This window comes from Balaenoptera ricei, chromosome 3 (genome assembly GCF_028023285.1).
Source record: "Balaenoptera ricei isolate mBalRic1 chromosome 3, mBalRic1.hap2, whole genome shotgun sequence".
In the NCBI taxonomy this organism is placed as follows: domain Eukaryota; kingdom Metazoa; phylum Chordata; class Mammalia; order Artiodactyla; family Balaenopteridae; genus Balaenoptera; species Balaenoptera ricei.
Genome location: NC_082641.1, coordinates 158139407 through 158155947, shown reverse-complemented (window position 1 = coordinate 158155947; position 16541 = coordinate 158139407). Strand labels below are relative to the sequence as shown.

The 16541-nt window shown below is 41.3% G+C and overlaps 1 protein-coding gene across 1 annotated transcript in view; it reads left to right on the top strand.

Moving 5' to 3' along the window:
• The first annotated feature begins 1148 nt into the window (after window positions 1–1148).
• Window positions 1149–16541, top strand: part of LOC132362763 (ELKS/Rab6-interacting/CAST family member 1-like) — a 128126-nt gene continuing 112733 nt past the window's right edge. The window contains 2 exon segments of the mRNA XM_059917737.1: window positions 1149–1401; window positions 2433–2593. The gene's annotated coding sequence lies outside the window, so the exon portion shown is untranslated.

The window sequence follows — 16541 nt, the reverse complement described above, 5'->3', positions numbered from 1 at the left end:
GTTTGTATCATTTTTCATTCCTTTATTAGCATTTTAATGGGGTTCCAGGAAGAAGAGGCAACGAATGCATGCACTCAGCCAGTTTTAATTAAAAAAAAAAAAAAAATCCTAAGTGTAGGTTTAAAAAAAGATATGTGGGGCAGAGTAGGAAATAAGAAAAAAGAACAGTGGAATGACAAAAAAGAAACCAAAAAAATTTCTGAGTCTGTGATATTGACAGTACTCCCGTGCATGAATAACAAGGCTTAGCACCTCACACTCTTCAGATCCCCACATTTCAGGGATGGGATAGATCTGAGACATCTCGTTCACACCCCCTTTTACAGTTACGAAAAGCAGGACCCAGGAGTAATGGGACTTTCCCAAGGTCACACACGTAGACACCGGCAGAATGGAAACCAGAAAGATAAGATGAGTCCACTTTGCTTTCCCTTCATCTCACCACACCGCTGGGGAGCAGCAGAACGAGCGGATCAGCAGTCAGATAAGAAGGATCGTGAGAAACAGTCAAAGGAAGCTGGCTTATTCCTGAGTGAAGTCGGGTGCCCGAGAAAATGAAACACTTTAGGATGCTTCATTTGGCAGGACCCAGCGTCCCCCGGCAGCGGTCCTGACAGCGGCGGCCGCGTGCGGACCCTACGGAAGGGGCGACTGTACAGCAGGCGGGGGGACGCTGGGCGGGATGGGGATGAGGTGACGAATGAAGGGACGAGAACCCTGACGAGGGACGGGAGAGTGACAGTGGGGCCACGAGGGCGTGGACGCTGGCGGTGACTCAACTGCTCTCAGGGGCGTTTAGAGTTACTGATAAAACAATCGCCAGCCGGGAATAAACACGATTCAAATCACTCTTACTTTCTTAGTGCAGCGATAGCTTACCTACGGCCTTACATTAACGGTGCGTGGCTCCGACAAGGAAACCCGTCTGCGCTTCGGTACCAGAAACTGGGGAGCCCGACGCCGGGCCAGCTGCCGCCCCCGAGGACCGGGACGGCCGTCCGGCCCGCACGCCAGCCCCCGGAAAGTGCCCGAGGCCCGCGCGCGCCCGAGTCGCGCCCCCGGGAGGAGCGGGGGCGGGGCTCGCGCTGACGTCGGCCTGGGGCGGGACTGCGAAATCGCGCAGGGGGCGGGGCGCGGTGACGTCGGGCGCCAGGGCCGAGCTGTGGCTGTGGTGGCGGTAGTGGTGGCGGCGGCGGCGGCGGCGCCCGGGCAGCAACGGCAGCGGCAGCGGCAGCCCTGAGCAGGGTGAGACGGCCGCGGTGGCGGCAGCTCGGGGTCGGGCGGCGCCTGGAGCTTCCCGCCCGTCGCTGGCGCTAGGCCCCTCGGCTCTCCTCCGCCCGCTCCTCCTCACGGCCCTGGCTGGGTCCCGGCAGCGTGCCGCCGGGGAGGGCGGAGCCGTAGGTGAGGCTGGCGGGCGGGGGGCTGGGGGCTGGCGGGCGTGGGCTCTGGGCTGCGGGCCGGCGCGGGCGCACACGCGCACACGGCAGGCGCCGGGCGGGCGGCGTCTGTCTCCTCCCTCTTGCCGTAGGAGGCGGTGCGGCGCAAACAGTGGGCCGCCGCCTCCGCCGCTGCTTCAGGGGGCCAGTCACGCAGAGCCCGGGGCGGGCCTCCCCGAGGAGCCTGGCGCCCGCGGACAGGTGGGCTTCCCGCCCGGAGGCCCTCGGGCTGCCCGCACGGCCCGGGAGACCCCGCCAGCGGCCTGTCCGCGGTTCGCCTCGGCGGCCGGGGAGGGAGGGCGGCGCGGACGGCCGTCCCGGTCCTCGCGGGCGGCGCCACCAGGGAAGTCCTTTACAGGTCTTTTAAAAGCGTCTGTCTCTTCTCTATCTGGTCATATATATTTTTTCTTTTCTTCCTGCCTTCCTCAGAAAATCTCTACCTACGTAGCTTTAGAGCAGGAAATTATCCGATTGAATTCTAGCTGTTTCTTTAACAAGAGATTGTTTGTAATGGTATAAACAGAAGAATCTTAGTTTGAACGAATAAAAATGACTCATTTATGTTTATTCTGCATCTGGTATTAGTCAGGTTTATGGCTTTTATTTCCTAAAATCGTTCTAGAAATATTTATTATGATTTTGTTCCTTATATTTTTATCTGCATTGTCTTGTTATTTCCATGGAAGTTTCTGGACTGTTTCCAAATAAATTCCTTAGAAGGGATTGTTTCTGGCACACTGTTACTTCTGATGCCCTTACATTTGTCAAAAAGAAAATGAGGGTTTTTTGGACCTAAACTGAGAAGAATTATAGTGGAGGGAAGATGAGAGATGTATTTCTTTCACTGCCATTTATGTCTGATCCTGCGAGAGTACAGAATTTTTGATGGGTGTGTCTTCAATTTTGTGGACCCAGGCGTTGCCCACTGCCCACCCAGCTCCTCTGACTATACCTGACCCAGCTGCTCAGTTTCTGTCTTTTCTGTATTGATCGTAGGTAGAGGAGTTACTGATGGCCATGGAGAAGGTAAAACAGGAGCTGGAGTCCGTGAAGGCGACGCTGTCCTGCACTCAGCAGTCACTGGCAGAGAAGGAAACTCATGTGACCAACCTTCGGGCCGAGAGAAGAAAACACTTAGAGGAAGTTCTGGAGATGAAGTAAGTTTTATAATATTGTTCTTCAGGCATATGCTTAGTTGAAATACTTGTCCTCATCGCTTTCATCTTCTGGCCCTGTTTGTCACGCCTGACACACTTAGCCTAATTTTAATGCTCACTTGTGTTTCTCACTCCTTAGAACAAATTTGGGACAGATCCTCGTCAACTAGAAACTTTTTTTGCCTCCCTGTCATTGAATTTTGCAGTCCTCTAGAGTGTATGTATCCGTATGCAATTGTGTCTCTGAAATTCCTAAAACCTTCTGGAAAGTTCTGGCAAGTTGTTGAGCTTTCTGAGGAAGATAACCATTGCTCCTGAGGTCATACGATGGCTAGGCAATTTTTAAAAACATTTTTTATTATAAACATTTCCAAAGGTACACAAAAGTAGAGAATAGTATAGTGAACCTCCTTATACCCATCCCCCATATTTCACCATTAACATTTGCCACACTCTCCAGTCAGTTTTGACAAAATTGTCACTTTTAGCAGAACCTTTCTTTACATCATTTTTGTACTTTCCAGGCATCTTGCAGCTTCCTTGAGATAGTCTGTTGTGAAGGCTGTATATATCTGCTGTGCAGAATACAGCTGCTGCTTTTTCTCCTCTGTGACTTTGAAAAGTTCTGGTTTCCTTCTCTTCAGAACAAGTATGTCTCTTTTTTAAGTCCCTTAGTACTTTCTCCATCACTCCAATCCCCACTCCTATGTAATTGTCCTGCTCTCATTTTACTGAAACCAAGTCTATGCTGGGACCCCTCAGTTACCTTCATCACCTCAGCAGTTACCTGTGTTCTTGTCGTCTTCTCTTCTGACTCAGAGGAGATACTGTCTCTCCTTCACCAAGCTCGCTTCTTATTTCTATCACAGATTTAAGCTCTGGTTCCCTCCTCTGCAATCTGTCTCCATTAATTTTCTTTCACATAATCTTTGCTCACTTTCTGTTAGTTCCTTCTTCTCTGCAATAAATACGCACTCTCTCTGACCTAAAGTAAACAGTCTTTCTGAGCCCAGCCAGTGCTTGAAGCTAACATCCCCTCTTCTTTTCTGCTACTTTGAACTGTCAATAAATGTTGAATATGAGAATTACAAAGTAGCAGAGGATCTTGCCATGACACCTCAGCATGAATTTTCATGAGGCACGATTGCTTTGATATCATGACGGCAGCCCAGGAGTTGAGAAACAAATATCGGGGTGTCCCCTGTGCTTATGGATTATTAGGACACAGTGGGAGGTTAAGAGAGCCTGATCTTTTAGAAAAGAATTACAGGTGATGTGCTCTCGGAAGTGACAGATACTGGAGCCAGAAATAGGTTGATAATGCAGGGAGAACGGGGAGAATTTAGGGTTCTGAGTATCGTGATGAGAAAGTTTGCTTCTTACGAGCAGGTTAGTAGAAGCAGTTGAAGACAAGGTTTTATCCCTGATGATAAGAACATAGAGGAAGGATGGGTATAATATTCGGGAATACAAGGTATCGATGTGATACTCCTAAGCACAAACAGGCCCTGCTAAAGCAACGGTATAGGAGTATTGTTTCGTTTTCTCTGTGGACCAATATCTTGACTTGACTTGTCACATCTTTCCCACTCAGTTCAAGTGTCTATAGCAAAACAGTGGTGGATTTGTAAAGGAATTTTCCTTTATTATTAGGACTTTGAAAAGATATGAAAGAATTTTTTAAAGAATGCTTGACTTTAAACCATTAAAAGGGAATTGCGTGTGATTTTTTTTTTGTTTTATTATTGTTATTATTTTTGGAACCACAGTACTAAACTTTCTTATGGACTTCCCTTGCCAACCCAGGTTAGAGATAACATTTCAGAAAAATACTGTGATTTGCAAAGCTGTTTTTGGTAAGATCAAACACTCACACACTAAGGCATGGGATGAGTCATTAAAGTATTCAGAGAATTTATAAGTGGTATAGAAATTTGATGAATAAACATTAAATAAAAATTCTCGAAATAAGGTGTTAAAACCTGGCTCTGACAGGTGACCTGTCTCTTAAGTCACCTTCCTCATTTGCTCAGGAGATACTACTACAGCATCATGCTATTCTTAGATTTTCTACAAGTTTTTTGTCATGCAGATTTACTGACTTAAAGTTTTTAAAGTAGTCTTTGCTTTAATTTGCACTTAAATTTCTCCTTGTTGTTGTCTCTCATTTTCATATCTTAATAAAATGGTTGTTTAATACCTTTCTTTTAACAAATTAAGCACTTCAGGCCTAATCGTGTATCCAAACATGCTGTTGAGAGTGGTGGCTAATCCCAAACTCCTAATGTATCCCTCCTCCACACTCTTTTCTCCTTTGGTAACCATAAGTTTGTTTTCTATGTCTGTGGGTCTATTTCTGTTTTGTATATAAGTTCATTTGTATCTTTTTTTTTTTTTTTTAGGTTCCACATATAAGCGATATCATGATATTTGTCTTTCTCTGTCTGGATTACTTCACGTAGTATGATAATCTCTAGGTCCATGCATGTTGCTGCAAATGGCATTATATCATGCCTTTTTATGGCTGAATAATATTCCATTTTGTGTGTGTGTGTGTGTGTGTGTGTGTGTGTGTGTGTATACATATATATGTATAAATATATAAAACACATCTTCTTTATCCATTCATCTATTGATGGACATTTAGGTTACTTCCATGTCTTGGCTATTGTAATAGAGCTGCAGTGAACACTGGGTTGCATGTATCTTTTTGAATTATGTTTTTCTCTGGATATATGCCCAGGAGTGGGATTGCTGGATCATATGGTAACTCTATTTTTAGTTTCTTCAGGAACCTCCATACTGTTCTCCATAGTGGGTGCACCAATTTACATTCCCACCATCAGTGTAAGAAGGTTCCCTTTTCTCCATGCCCTCTCCAGCATTTATTGTTTGTAGATTTTTTTGATGATGGCCATTCTTACTGATGTGAGGTGATATCTCATTGTTGTTTTGCTTTGCATTTCTCTAATAATTAGCAATGTTGAGCATCTTTTCATGTGCCTTTTGGCCATCTATACGTCTTCTTTGGAGAAATGTCTATTTAGATCTTCTGCCCATTTTTTGATTGGGTGGTTTGTTTTTTGATATTGAGCTGTATGAGCTGCTTGTATATTTTGGAGATTAATCCTTTGTTAGTTGCTTCATTTGCAAATATTTTCTCCCATTCTGAGGGTTGTCTTTTCATCTTGTTTATGGTTTCCTTTGCTGTGCAAAAGCTTTGAAGTTTCATTAGGTCCCATTTGTTTATTTTTGTTTTTATTTCCATTTCTCTAGGAGGTGGGTCAAAAAGGATCTTTCTGTGATTTATGTCATAGAGTGTTCTGCCTCTGTTTTCCTCTAAGAGTTTTATAGTGTCTTGCCTTACATTTAGGTCTTTAGTCCATTTTGAGTTTATTTTTGTGTATGGTATTAGGGAGTGTTCTAATTTCATTCTTTTACATGTACCTGTCCAGTTTTCCCAGCACCACTTACTGAAGAGGCTGTCTTTTCTCCAATGTATATTCTTGCCTCCTTTATCAAAGATAAGGTGACCATATGTGCGTGGGTTTATCTCTGGGCTTTCTGTCCTGTTCCACTGATCTATATTTCTGTTTTTGTGCCAGTACCATACTGTCTTGATTACTGTAGCTTTGTAGTATTGTCTGAAGTCAGGGAGCCTGATTCCTCCAGCTCCACTTTTCTTTCTCAAGATTGCTTTGGCTATTCGGGGTCTTTTGTGTTTCCATGCAAATTGTGAAATTTTTTGTTTTAGTTCTGTGAAAAATGCCATTGGTAGTTTGATAGGGATTGCACTCAATCTGTAGATTGCTTTGGGTAGTATAGTCATTTTCACAATGTTGATTGTGGATTTGTCCATTTCTTCCAGGTTGTCCATTCTATTGGCGTATGGTTGCTTGTAGTAATCTGTCATGATCCTTTGTATTTCTGCAGTGTCAGTTGTTACTTCTGTTTCATTTCTAATTCTATTGATCTGAGTCTTCTCCCTTTTATTCTTGATGAGTCCAGCTAATGGTTTATCAATTTTGTTTATCTTCTCAACGAACCAGCTTTTAGTTTTATTGATCTTTGGTATCGTTTCCTTCATTTCTTTTTCATTTATTTCTGATCTGATCTTTATGATTTCTTTCCTTCTGCTAACTTTGGGGTTTTTTTGTTCTTCTTTCTCTAATTGCTTTAGGTAGAAGGTTAGGTTGTTTATTTGAGATGTTTCTTGTTTCTTGAGGTAGGATTGTATTGCTATAAACTTCCCTCTTAGAACTGCTTTTGCTGCATCCCATAGGTTTTGGGTCGTCGTGTTTTCATTGTCATTTGTTTCTAGGTATTTTTTGATTTCCTCTTTGATTTCTTCAGTGATCTCTTGTTTATTAACTAGTGTATTGTTTAGCCTCCATGTGTTTGTATTTTTTACAAATTTTTTCCTGTAATTGATATCTAGTCTCATAGCATTGTGGTCAGGAAAGATACTTGATACAATTTCAATTTTCTTAAATTTGTCAAGGCTTGCTTTGTGACCCAAGATATGATCTATCCTGGAGAATGTTCCATGAGCACCTGAGAAGAAAGTATATTCTGTTGTTTTTGGATGGAATGTCCTATAAATATCAGTTAAGTCCATCTTGTTTAATGTATCATTTAAAGCTTGTGTTTCCTTATTTATTTTCATTTTGGATGATCTGTCCATTGGTGAAAATGGGATGTTAAAAGTCCCCTACTATGATTGTGTTACTGTCGATTTCCCCTTTTACGGCTGTTAGCCTTTGCCTTATGTATTGAGGTGCTCTTATGTTGGGTGCATAAATATTTGCAATTGTTATATTCTTGTTGGATTGATCCCTTGATCATTATGTAGTGTCCTTCCTTGTCTCTTGTAACATTCTTTATTGTAAAGTCTGTTTTGTCTGATAAGAGAATTGCTACTCCAGCTTTCTTTTGATTTCCATTTGCATAAAATATCTTTTTCCATTCCTTCACTTTCAGTCTTTATGTGTCCCTAGGTCTGAAGTGGGTCTCTTGTAGACAGCATATATACAGGTCTTGTTTTTGTATCAATTCAGCAGTCTGTGTCTTTTGGTTGGAGCATTTAATCCATTTACATTTAAGGTAATGCTCGATATGTATGTTCCTATTACCATTTTCTTAATTGTTTTGGGTTTGTTATTGTAGGTCTTTTCCTTCTCTTGTGTTTCCTGCCTAGAGAAGTTCCTTGAGCATTTGTTGTAAAGCTGCTTTGGCGGTGCTGAATTGTCTTAGGTTTTGCTTGTCTGTAAAGGTTTTAATTTCTCCATGAAATCTGAATGAGATCCTTGCTGGGTAGAGTAATCTTGGTTGTAGGTTTTTCCCTTTCATCACTTTAAATATGTCCTGCCACTCCCTTCTGGCTTGCAGAGTTTCTTCTGAAAGATCAGCTGTTAACCTTATGGGGATTCCCTTGTATGTTATTTGTTGCTTTTCCCTTGCTGCTTTTAATATTTTTTCTTTGTATTTAGTTTTTGATAGTTTGATTAATATGTGTCTTCGTGTGTTTCTCCTTGGATTTCTCCTGCCTGGGACTCTCTGTGCTTCCTGGACTTGATTGATTATTTCCTTTCCCGCATTAGGGAAGTTTTCAACTATAATCTCTTCAAATATTTTCTCAGTCCCTTTCTTTTTCTCTTCTTCTTCTGGGATCCCTATAATTCGAATGTTGGTGCGTTTAATGTTGTCCCAGAGGTCTCTGAGACTGTCCTTAATTCTTTTCATTCTTTTTTCTTTTTTCTTCTCTGCAGTAGTTATTTCCACTATTTTATCTTCCAGGTCACTTATCCATTCTCCTTCTTTAGTTATTCTGCTATTGATTCCTTCTAGAGAATTTTTAATTTCATTTATTGTGTTGTTCATCCTTGTTGTTTATTCTTTAGTTCTTCTAGGTCCTTGTTAAACGTTTCTTGTATTTTCTCCATTCTACTTGCAAGATTTTGGATCATCTTTGCTGTCATTACTCTGAATTCTTTTTCATGTAGACTGCCTATTTCCTCTTCATTTGTTTGGTCTGGTGGGTTCTTACTTTGCTCCTTCATCTGCTGTGTGTTTCTCTGTCTTCTCATTTTGCTTAACTTACTGTGTTTGGGGTCTCCGTTTTGCAGGCTGCAGGTTCGTAGTTCCCGTTGTTTTTGGTGTCTGCTCCCAGTGGCTAAGGTTGGTTCAGTGGGTTGTGTAGGCTTCCTGGTGGAGGGGACTGGTACCTGTGTTCTGGTGGATGAGGCTGGATCTTGTCTTTCTGGTGGGCAGGTCCACGTCTGGTGGTGTGTTTTGGGGTGTCTGTGACCTTATTATGATTTTCGGCAGCCTCTCTGCTAATGGGTGGAGTTGTGTTCCTGTCTTGCTAGTTGTTTGGCATAGTGTGTCCAGCACTGTAGCTTACTGGTCGTTGAGTGGAGCTGGGTCTTAGCGTTGAGATGGAGATCTCTGGGAGAGCTTTTGCCATTTGATATTACGTGGAGCTGGGAGGTCTCTGCTGGACCCATGTCCTGAACTCGGCTCTCCCACCTCAGAGACACAGGCCTGGCACCCGGCCAGAGCACCAAGACCCTGTCAGCCACACGGCTCAGAAGAAAAGGGAGAAAAAAAAGAAATAAAATAAAGTTATTAAAATAAAAAATAAAAAATAATTATTGAAAATAAAAAAAATTAAAAAGTAATTTAAAAAAGAAAAAAAAAAGAAGAGAGCAACCAAACCAAAAAACAAATCCACTAATGATAACAAACGCTAAAAACTATACTAAGAAAAAAAACAAAAAACGGACAGACAGAACCCTAGGACAATTGGTAAAAGCAAAGCTATACAGGCAAAATCACACGAAGTCCACTGCCTCAATTTGGGGATGATTCATTGTCTATTTAGGTATTCCACAGATGCAGGGTACATCAAGTTGATTGTGGAGATTTAATCTGGTGCTCCTAAGGCTTCTGGTAGAGATTTCCCTTTCCTTCTTTGTTCACACAGCTCCCGGGGTTCAGCTTTGGATTTGGCCTCTCCTCTCCATGTAGGTTGCCTGAGGGCGTTTGTTCCTGCCCAGACAGGACAGGGTTAAAATAGCAGCTGATTCCGGGGCTCTGGCTCACTCAGGCCTGGGGGAAGGGAGGAGTACAGAATGCGGTGGTGAGCCTGTGGTGGCGGAGGCTGGCGTGACATTGCACCAGCCTGAGGCGCCCCGTGTGTCCTCCCGGGGAAGTTGTCCCTGCATCACGGGACCCTGGCAGTCGGGGGCTGCACATGCTTCCAGGAGGGGAGGTGTGGATAGTGACCTGTGCTTGCACACAGGCTTCTTGGTGGCTGCACCTGCAGCCTTAGTGTCTCATGCCAGTCTCTGGTGTCCATGCTGATAGCCTCGGCTCGCGCCCGTCTCTGAGCTCATTTAGGAGGTCCTCTGAATCCCCTCTCCTCACGTGCCCGAAACAATGGTCTCTTGCCTCTTGGGCAGCTCCAGACTTTTCCCGGACACCCTCCCGGCTAGCTGTGGCACGCTAGCCCCCTTCAGGCTGTGTTCACGCAGCCAACCCCAGTACTCTCCCTGGGGTCTGACCTCCGAAGCCCGAGCCTCAGCTTCCAGCCCCCGCCCGCCCTGGCGGGTGAGCAGACAAGCCTTTCGGGCTGGTGAGTGCTGGTCGGCACCGATCCTCTGTGAGGGAATCTCCGCTTTGCCCTCTGCACCCCCGTTGCTGCGTTCTCCTCCGTGGCTCTGAAGCTTCGCCCTGCCACGCCCTGTCTCCGACAGTGAAGGGGCTTCCTAGTGCATGGAAACCTTTCTTCCTTCACAGCTCCCTCCCACTGGTGCGGGTCCCGTCCCTATTCTTTTGTCTCTGTTTTTTCTTTTTTCTTTTGCCCTACCCAGGTACGTGGGGAGTTTCTTGCCTTTTGGGAGGTCTGAGGTCCTCTGCTAGTGTTCAGTAGGTGTTCTGTAGGAGTTGTTCCACACGTAGATGTATTTATGATGTACTTGTGGGGAGGAAGGTGATCTCCATGTGTTACTCTTTCGCCATCTTGAAGGTCTCCCCACTTTTCAGTTTTTTTTGTCATATGTATTACTGTTATGGCCATCTTTATTAATACATTTTCACATTTCTGATTATTTCCCTATGATAGGTTGTTAAAAAATTGAATCTATTCATCAGAGGGGATCAAAGGAATTATAGGAGAGGTTTTCCCATATACATTTATGTATTCTTAAAATGTTTTAACACTTATATTTATTACTTTGTAATGAGAAAATGTTACAAAAATGACCCTACAAATTACTATATTATCCACCTTATATTTGGAGAGAAAAGCAACATTGCTAGAAGATAGTTTCTGCTTCCTAAGGGTGATACATTTGTGCTTATAAAATAAAAGAGATGAATATATACTTATTGACACACTGTTTTCTAGAAGGATTGGACCACTTTAGGTGATCAGGCATGTAAGAATGCATGTATCACCTTACCTGTTCATATAATGTTTAAAAATCTTTTGCCTGAAAAAAAACTTTTACCTCTTTCATAGATTAAAAAGTTTTGTCTTACCTTGCTTTCATTTGCAATTCTTTGTTTACATTTTCATGTGTTTATTGTCAATTTGCATATTGTCTGTGATTGGTATATTCCTATTTGTTAATTTCTCTTGGGGACAGTAAGGTCTTAGTATTTCATTGACGTTTATGGGCTTTTTCAATAGTGAGGATAAAGTACTTTCACAGTTGTGAATAATTTGTAGTTTTTGTCATTTGCTCATTAGTTTTTGACTTTTGATGTTTATAATTCTAGATTTCTAAGCAGTAAAATGTACTATACTTTTCTTACATTTGTAATTTGTAATTTTTTTGTAATTTCTTACATTTCGTTTTTTGTTTAGAAAGTCCTTCCCTATCTGAATATCATTAAATATGTTATATTTATTCTTTTTATTTTCTAATTAATTTGCATTTTATACCTAGTTCTTTAATCTTCCTGGAACTTATTTTTAATTTTGTGTGGGGAGAACGTATTTATTTTGATGTTTTCCTAATAATTGAAAAGCTTTCTAAATACTGTGATCAGTCTCTTTTCTTTTGGTTTGTGGCATTTCCTTTTTCTTTCTTAAGTGCTTAATTATTGTGAGATTTGTTCCATTGATCTCTTTGTTGATATTCTTTTTCCAGGACTACATTGATTTGATTATAACAGGCTTTCAATTTGTATTAATGGCCGATTGGGTGTTGAAAAAAATGTCCTTCAAATATATGTGTACACACACACACACATATACATATATATATATATGATGTTCTTAACTCTTTATTCTTATGTGCTGTCAGACATTCTTACCCCACTCTTATATGCTGGCTGCCTCAGGTGTCAGCTTAAATGGTACTTCTTCAAAGAGACCTTCCCTAACCATCCTGCCTAAAGTAGGGCAGTCTGTGCCAGTATCAGCACAAATAAATCAGTCAGCCTTTCAGAAGTCATTTCCTTTCACACCAAATCTTCCAGATGCAGTTCTCATGTTCCTCATTATTGGGTGAGCTGTTAAAATGAAGACAACTATTGATCCACCGTCAGCTCCTATTGAATTGCTTAAAACTTCCAGCAATTAAATAGGAGCAAATTCTGTCATTTAAGAGAAGTGACTTACTATTGAAGAGTATAAATTCTAAAGTTGTAGTTAAAAAACTTATACAGTACATTTTTTTTTAATACAGTACATTTTTGATTATGTCCTAGATGAAAAAGACAGCCAGTGTCTGGGACAAAAGATCAGCAAGGCTCTGTAAAACCTTTGTCCCATTTTAAAATGAAGTATTAGGACATCTGTGCCATAGAGATTCAAGCTAGTGTCCCTGAGAATTTTCAGCTGCACCAGAGTGGTGATTGCTCAACAGACTAAACTGGAGAGTGTGGGATAATTATCACAAGAGGACCACATACAATGATGACATGGAAAGTGATTAGTTACAAACAATCAATAGCATAAGAAAAGGATATTAAAAGAAAGTTTTTAGAGGTACTGATTTCAATGAGAAAAGGCTGGTGAGATATTTTGATTCTTTATTAATTGGTTTTCTTCATGCAGGGCTTTCAAAAAGAAAACAAGTAATTTGAGCACACTAACCAACTTTATTTTTCATGAAAAAAGAAAGCCCTTTGTGATTTTAATGCTGCTTAACTCTTTTCTTTACCGTTCATGCGGTTATAATCTTAAGCAAACAAACAATAATTTGCTATTATAAGGCTGTGGCGCTTCAATGGCAGTAATGGCACTGAGCCTAGTACAATTTTCAGTAGATAAACAGAGCTAATTGATTTATAACCATTATTCTAATGAAATAATCATAAATAATAAGCTTCATGTTAGGGATTATGTTATCAAGTGTGTTGTTTTGTCCTTATTTCTCACATGTTTTACTTTGGTGAAGAATTACAAGCTGTAAATGGTACAGATGAACCGGTTTTCAGGGCAGAAATAGACACAGATGTAGAGAACAAACGTATGGGCACCAAGGGGGGAAAGTGGCGGGGAGGGTGGGTGGTGGTGGGATGAACTGGGAGATTGGGATTGCCATGTATACACTAATATGTATAAAATAGATAACTAATAAGAACCTGCTCTATAAAAAAATAAATAAAACAAACTTCAAAAATTCAAAAAAAGAAAAAAAAAAAGAATTACAAGCTGTAATCCAAATGAATTGAAGGGACTATTGAGATGATCCAGTCATTGCTTTTTGAAAAACACTTTAAGCTGCAGACCCCTTTTTCAAATGAATATTATTCAGATATGAAAATAAAACTTATTATTTATTAATTAACTAATTTATTTTTTGGCTGTGTTGGGTCTTCGTTGCTGCGCACAGGCTTTTCCTAGTTGCGGCGAGCGGCGTGGGGCGCAGGCTTCTCATTGCGGTGGCCTCTCTTGTTGTGGAGCCGGGATCTAGAGCGCAGGCTCAGTAGTTGTGGTGCACGGGCTTAGTTGCTGTGCGGCATGTGGGATCTTCCCGGACCAGGGCTCGAACCCGTGTCCCCTGCATTGGCAGGTGGATTCCCAACCACGGTGCCACCAGGCAAGTGCCTAAAACTTATTTTAAGAAGTAAAATGAAAAAGAAGGCAAAGCTGTTCTGATTGAGACAGGACTGGGGAGCCCAGATGCCCCAGTGTGGCCCTGCCAGGCATTCCCTGAAGATGTTCTTTAGAACCCCTAGGGCTTCCCAGGGCTGGGTTCAGTAAGCCACTAACCAAACCTTTTGGTTTTACAAACAGGAGCAACAACAGTAACTGCCATTTATTGATAATTTACAGTGTGATAGGTGTTCTGTCTTACTGCTAATTATTATAATAACCCTGTAGATTCAGTTTCATAATGTTCATAGTATAGATTAATAAATTAAGGCTCAGAGTATTTAGTTAACTTCACTGAAGTCATCCTGATGGAACCAGGAATTGAACCCAGAGCCAGATCTTTCTTGGTCTGTGTTCTCCCCTTAGAGAAAGGGTCCTTTTCAACTTCTTTCAGTTTCTGTGACACAGTTTTCCTGATTTCTGCCGACTTCTCTGACTGCTCCTCTTGTCTCCTTTGGCCGCCTCTTACCCTCTGCCTGCCATCTAATGTTGAATCGGTCCTATGACTATCTCCTCTTGCTGTGTTTTCTTTTCCTAGGGAGGCTCATTCACTGCCTTGGCCTCAGTTAACATCTGTGTATCATAGCTTCCACACTTAACATCTTTATTTAGCTCATATCATTCCTCTAAGCTCCAGACCCACATGCCCAGTTGCTCCCTCAAACCTTTTCTCAGCATCTCAAAAGCACATTACATTCAGCTCAAGATTTCCCCTCAATTCTGGTCCTTCCTTATTTTTTCCCATTTTTGTTTATGGTGCCACCAACTTGTCCATGGTGTTTAAGTCAGAAACTTCAGAATTTTCCTTGATTGCTTCACTCCCTCATTTCCCACCCTGCCAGTCAAATGCTGGTGATCTTTTTTCTCTGAAGTATTTCTGTAAGCCATCCATTTTCCCACCCCACAGCCACTGTCATAGTTTGGTCATGTCGCTGTTGGCTGACATTATTGCAGTGGTCTCCCAATTTTCCCGTCTTTCTGTTTCCCCCTGGTATGCAGCCTCATTGCAGCCAGTCTGAGCTTTTGAAAGTGCCCATGTGATGTTTGAATCCTGGCTCCACCACTCACTAGTTATGTGAGCTTGGCAGGCTGCTAAGTCTTTCCAAACCTTAGTTTCCTCATCTGTAAAATGGTTATATAATTCTTACCTCATGTACTTGTTCTAAGAATTAAATGTGGTAGTATGTGCCCGGCATCACTGTTAGTGATGATGGTAGAGATGATCATACTCTGCTCAAAACTTTTTCAGGGCTTCCTGTTGCCCTTAAAGTCCAAAACTCTTGTCACACTTCCTTGGTGCTCAGTCTCCTTAATCCCTCAAATGTGCTGTGCCCCCTCCTTCTTGAGGGTCTTCACCTAAGTAGTCTTCTCCTCACAGTAGAAGTGTTGTGTCTTTAAATAGTTAATGGAAGTTAACTTATTTTTCAGATCTCACCCAGCCCCCAAATCTTCTCTTATCTTTACTACCTTGGATTTATAGCTTTTATCCCTGTTTGCAGTTATAATTGTGTATTTTTGTTGCTGTTGGGATTAATGACTCTCTTATCCACCGTTATCTGTCTTATCTACCTTTATATGGAGACAGACCATGTTTATTATACCCACCTGCCATGGTATCTCTGTCAGGGAGCTTAATGCCTGCTACTAACTAAAGATCTTTCTTCCGTCAGTGAGGGATTATACTTCAGTATTTTTTTTCTGTTCTCCAATGTTTGGTTAAGTTTATTTTTCAACAGCACTGCCTCCTTTGTGGGCAGAATTGTCTGAAATGGACTCTTTCATGTTAATTACTAGTTCTTGTTCTTGATGGAGAGAACTCCCAAGGTAGCCGGAGCCCTCTCAGAATCTGTCATTCTTCTGGTATTGAAATAGGCTAGGGGTTCGTTTTTCCACCTAGGATAAAGTGCTGTTCTTGTGTTCCTGTAGGTTTTGTGTTTTTGTGGCACTTGTCTATACGTTGGGATTCATATTTTCTTTTGCTTAAGTCTGTATAAGAAATATGACATATTTTAGGTCCACTAACGTCATCAAATGTTCCTTTGTGAACCTCTCATTTAAGTTTTCTTGTTTTTGTTTAGATACCTTGGGTTAAGCAAGTAGCTTTATTTAAAAAGCCAATTTTCCTTATAATATGGGGATCAAAGAATGTGTTCTTAAAAGCTGTCAGAAAAAACGAATTATATAAGCATCTATCCCAATTCATAAGTTTAGTTTAAAAATATTTTAAACATTAGTAATGAATCAGGTACCCCTGTGTTACTTTTTTGTTTCTCAAATACCTGAGAGAAAAAGAAGCCTGCTTATTTATTTATTTTCCAATAAATATGAAAGGGATAGAAAGGAAATTCTTGAAACTGTTGATTATTGTTGCTTTCAGATTTTCAGTGTCCTTATCTCTAAGATCATTTTTATAGGAATCTTTGACATCAAAATTTTGGTACTGAGATTAAAGTAGTTGTATTTTGTGGGGATTCTCAGGGAAAGATGCCATTTTAGGAAGTAGGGTGAGCGGAGAGAAATTAGGATTCTTTCCAATCTTTTCTGTTTCTTCTCTCATTCCTTCTTTCAGAGAGAAAAGATCCTATGGATAGAATTTTTGCTTTTTAAAAAAAATTCTCAAGCCTTAACAGCGATACTTGGGCTCTGCTAATTAAAGTAGCTTCATAAGTAATAACTTTCTTTGAAAACACTGTCTTTATTCCTTATGGATGGAATTGAATGCACAATCATTTAGCTTTTCTTTTCTTTTTTTTTTTTAAAGTAACAACCCAATCCATTTCCACCAAAAATTTCTTTCTAGGAAAGTGGTTTTATGATTAATGGAAAGAGTTATAT